General features: G+C 32.4%; 1 long non-coding RNA gene across 1 annotated transcript; it reads right to left on the bottom strand.

Annotated features, from left to right (window-relative positions):
* Positions 1-236: 236 nt before the first annotated feature.
* Positions 237-5296, bottom strand: LOC114293438 (uncharacterized). The gene is made up of 3 exons (XR_003640060.2): positions 5138-5296; positions 3322-3427; positions 237-601 (listed from the first exon to the last, which is right to left on the bottom strand). It is a non-coding gene; the product is annotated as an uncharacterized LOC114293438 (long non-coding RNA).
* Between the last annotated feature and the right edge of the window lie 231 nt (positions 5297-5527).

Below are 5527 nucleotides of genomic sequence, written 5' to 3' on the forward strand. Positions count from 1 at the left end.
CCACTATGAATATATTGCGTAGTACAACTACAAAAAAAAATATTCAAATATGTCGTAACAATTACAAATGATTAATGAAATGACCATTGCTATTGCTACAACTTTATAGCAGAAACACAAATGAGTACATACATGTAGCATTATTAATGCTAGAAAAACAATAAAAACTTCAAAGAATCGAATTTGTAACACCCCTATATTATATCATCAGAAAATCTCAAAAGGTACACTAAATATGTAGAAAACTAACAAGGTTTCAGTCTTTCATTAATTCTGTTGAAAATATTACAAAATGTGCCACATGCATTACACATTTATAAACCCCACATCTAAATCTATAGCATATGACACATGACAATATATAGAAATGAAAGGAAATTCGAATAAGTTCATACCTTAACAGCTACATATTTCCAAGACAATACTTGGCTACAACAAAAGTGGATCACGCCCAAAATAAATAAAAAGCCCGAGGCTTGTACAAAAGATATTTACAATAAAAGAAAAACAAATAAACTTTTAGTTCCAAGATCCTCCCAAGCCAAGTCCTTGGCGGAGACATTCCATCAACACTTGAAAGTTGGTTTCTACATAGGATGAGCTAAAATCCAGTAAAAAAAAAATACCTTAACACACTGTATGATACTTAACAAAGTCATGTGGTGAATGCATATGAATGCCATTTACCTAAACATTATACATTTCTCTTGCAAAACAGTGTAATGCCATGATTATAAATCAATTAATGAAACAATACTTTTTAAAATCAGAAAAACAAGGCAATGGATACACAATATTAGGAATCTTTAAGTACCTGTCTACCAGTAAGTTATACAAGTACTACCAAAGCCATTTTACCGATACTAAACGACAGGATTGGCACCTAACTGCGTTGGTTTCTGGACTTTCACCAAAGACACACAAGCCAACCATCCCATAACCAGATTCACCAAGATATGCACCCATTTTTCTCAAAACGATACATTTTCAATGTATAAATATGAAACAATGTTCAATGCAAGATGTATGAGTAATTAGTTTCAATTAGCCTAATCCTCATGCAATTTCTACAACAATTAAAGTTATCATCTACCAGTAGTCCAAAACAGATATCTCTATACAAAAGATAACTCTCCAACAGATATAATTTCATAATCTCAATATAGGAGTAATAATACATATTCAACTCCACCCTCATCATCAACAGATATATTCATATTATTATTTCAAAAGCTCAACATCTTTCCCTTTTTCCTTAGTTCAATATCAATGATTTCCAAGATTTCCAATAAAATATCTATTCCTTTCAAACACACATTTAAATGAGAGATTTTCAAGATTTCAACCCCACTTATTAACATACTCATCTCCACAACATTTCACATGAACCCATTTCAAAACCCCTATTTTATACTTCCAAAACCAATTCCAAATCAAATCCTAAATCAGACCCACAACTCCAAAATCACCACTCTTTCAAGGAACACATAATAAGGCTAAAAATTATACAAAGAGGTTAAAGAATCCCTAGAGATGAACATGATCCAAAGTTTGATGGTGCCGAAAACTAGAACTTTTCCGATTAGAACGTTCACCTCTACAAGCTCAACACTTTTTCCCAAACCACTAGGGTAGCGAGACCAATGAATTTGAGTGTACAAGGGTGTTTAGACAAGAACTAGAGAGAGTGAAAAAATCTAATAAAGAAAACTTTTAGAGAGAGAGAGAGAGATCAAAAAGTGAAAGAAAAAATCTGTTTCCCGTACTGATATACACATAGACCGCTCGAGCGATCAAAACACTGCTCGAGTGTCAGACACAAGGAATCACCCGAGTGACTAAAACATAGTTCGAGTGCACAACGACCCCCTCCCAGTAGTTCAGACTTGCAAAGATACCGCTCGAGTGAAAGAAATACTACTCAAGCGTCAGACACAAAATACAGCTCGAGCAATCATCCCATGGCTCAAGCGAATAATACCCCATTCCCAAAAGTTCAGACTACAAACACAGATATTGGAAGGAACCAAAGACTGCTCAAGCGAAGGAAAGACCGTTCGAGCGAACCTAAAAAGAATCAGGCAAAATCCCTCTTGAAAAACCAACTCCCAACCTATTTCAAACAATCTCACAACCATAATATCTACTCTCCAAACAACAATACATGAAAAGAATGGGCATATACAAACACAATGAGCACCAGATTCTGAATCAAAGAGTATAAATGGTCGGGTCTTTACTCGGGCCGCTATCAAATTGTTTATTCCATGTCTAAGTTGAACATATTGTGGAAGACCAGCAATTTGACAAATCAAGAAACCATTGACGTAACATTAGCAATGTGAACGTCAGAGTTAAGAACTCCAAAACATGAGAATTAATAATTAGGAACCAAAACATATTGATACAAAGATCTTTCAAAAGATGCTAACTACACAATAAAATAAGCTCCCAAGCAGCCTTTTTTACTTCTCGAAAGAAAATAGCACCCAGGAGATGACTCAATTTCCACTAAAAAGAGACAGGGAAAATTCATTTGAGATACAACATAATTCACTACATAACAGCCATAAAATGACTCATGTTCGTGAATTACACCCATTTGTAAAGATGGATATATCTTTAATTGATGATTAAAAACAATGATAAGGGTTTCCAATCATTTGTTCTAAGGAAAAACGTAGATTAAAATGAGTATGTTCATGGATTGCACCAATTTAACTTTTTGAAGCTCTTAAAAAATTGTTTTGAACTATTCAAAAAACAAAAATGAAATTAGGAGGTGCAAAACCATGTGTGAAGGGACAAAAGGAATCCGTAATGTCTTCATTAAATAATAACACATTTGGTATTGTTTGGGTCTATGCTTATAGTTTTTATTCTAGTCTCAACTACAATCCCTGTACACATAATAAAATAATTTTAAATTTTAAAAAAAAAATAAAAAAGGGAAACAATCAATAGACAAAAGGGTAGAATAGCAGGATTTTGAATCGTCTACGACTCATCAACAATGACAATAATATGAACAATTATATTATAAAAAAGAAAATAATAATACCACATTTCGACCCTTTTATTTTTGTCAAAGGCATCATCTATCCCATGAAGTTGCAAAACAAAACAAAAAAATAAAAATAAAAATCATCAATCGAGAAAAAACCTTGCTGCATTATTTATATTGTTTAGTCCTCCAAAAGAAGAAGGTTAGGAAATGATTCATTCAGGAGCATGCCATCTGTTTCCAAAGGAGGCAAAACTAACTGAAGGTAAGAGTGTTACTAAGTGATAAATGGCATAAACATTCACCAAATGGCAAACCTTCGTATGGGAATGTAGCAGAGTTTCTCAGTTCTGATGCAAATCTTGAATGATGGAAACACCAAGCGTTTGTATCTTCAGCATAGTTCTTCTAATCTCCTTGATCCTGTCAGTTGACTGATTTAGTCTCTCAGTAGACATTTTTGATCTTTCTCTTTGATGCACAAAAACCCATATGTAGTTCATCAATTACAAAAAAATTTCCTCCATATATATCAGCAATAAACAACCAACTACAATAGCTATAAAAATTGTTTGATGGGCCACGAAGCAATAAAAGGATGCTAATTTTTTTTATTAATACATCAAGTGCAATATTGGAAAACACTATCCAAAATATGCAACATTAAAGCACAATTGACACGCACATGTAGGCTAAAAGTTACTATCCAAATTGCGAAAGAGGCTTTTTATGGCAATCCTAAAGAACATATTTTTATCTAAATAACATATGTCTATAGTAAAATAAATTAATTTTTCCATTTCCCACCTTAATCCTTGAATTCGTTAAGAAGACATAGAAGTGTGATGCCTTGCTGACGTGTGTAGTTTATGTATTAGGCAAGGAGCACTACGATTAGAACAAACTTTTGCCTTAGAGACACCGAAAATAGTTTTAACATTATAAGCATCCAATAGAGACTTCTATCTTTTAACATTATAAGCATCCAATAAGCATCCAATAGAGACTTCTATCTTTTAACATTATAAGCATCCAATAGAGACTTCTATCTTTTAGTTCTAACTTTATAATTTCTTTATCACATAATTGGAGGGAAATATTAGTTGGGTTGGGTCACATTGACAAAAATGTAATGGTTTAAAAATAAAATTTTAAAAATATGTAAGTTTAAAAGTTAATATAGTGAGAATTGGATAAAATTTTAGGTCGCGTTTGGATTATGAATATGGAATTGGGTCGAGATTTGGAAATGAAAATTAAAAAACAAGGAAAATGGGGGAAGAAAAAATAAAAAATAAAAAACTTATATTTATTCATATTTTTCTCACATTATTTTTTCTCTTTCCAAATTTCTACTCAAATTTATAATCAAAAGTAAGAGTGCAAAGTATAATCCACCTTTTGTTTATTTTAGTAATAGTTCCAAGGCACAGCTCCAGTTTGGAAAGAGTATTTTTTCCACCACAACCATTAAAATCATTATTAAAAAAAAAGAAAAGAAAAGAAAATGAAATGAAATGAAAAATTGCAATAATGAAAAAAAATACATACATATATATACACATTAAACCATCTCAATAACAAAACAAAATTCACTGAATAATTTGTAAATAAAACATTTTAAGTTGTCATTGGGAAATTCCCTTGTTCACTACTTTTATGCTGTGTTTGGTTGGGGGATTTGAGAATATATTTGGAAAAAAAAAATGAAAAAGGTATGTAAAATGTGAAAAAAATACTTATATTTCACATAGTTTCACACACTTTTTTCTTTTTTCTTTCCAAATTCTTCCCCAAATCTTCTAACCAAACACAGCGTTAAGGAATGATCAATAATGATTTTCTTTTTTTTCTTTTTTTTTCTGCACATAAAATAGAAATTAATGATGGACTATCGATTCCATATAATATTTGATACCTTCGAAAGAGATTTACTTCACTATAGGACAATGCTACTTTACCATTTAAATCTATTGAATAAACTGTCTAAATTGAGTTGATTGAACCACTAAAAAACAGCACATAGAATAAACTCCAATAGAAATTTTTACAGAGTGAAGACACAAGAAACAACAGTAAAGTACAATAGCAATATTCCTCTCTTCGAACTAAATGCAAACGAAGTGGGCAAACCTTGCAATTCGACGGATCTGTGTAGCGATCAAGAGTCGATGTTGATGAACCAACTCGCCTTCAAACCTAGTCGAAATGGAGCCGAATTAAGCTTCTATATTTGCTTTAGTTGAATGATCCGAAAATTTTGAAAAAGAGATTTAACCTGGAACAGAGAAAGAAAGAACGAAGATAGGGAAGAGGAAAGAATAAAAAGGAATGTGTTTGGTTGTGCTTTTGAAATGTGATTCTGCATGCTAGTTTTAGCTCCATGTTTGGTAAGAGTTCTGGAATTAATTTTCCAAAATTCCGTCTATTCTGCGCGTTTCTTGTATTTTTTTGCCAGGGAAAGACCGCCCAGTCGTCCCTAGGGACTACCACCCGGACATCCTTGGGGACATTCACCCGCAT

This window comes from Camellia sinensis, chromosome 12, assembly GCF_055761805.1.
Source record: "Camellia sinensis isolate YWXY chromosome 12, ASM5576180v1, whole genome shotgun sequence".
NCBI lineage: Eukaryota > Viridiplantae > Streptophyta > Magnoliopsida > Ericales > Theaceae > Camellia > Camellia sinensis.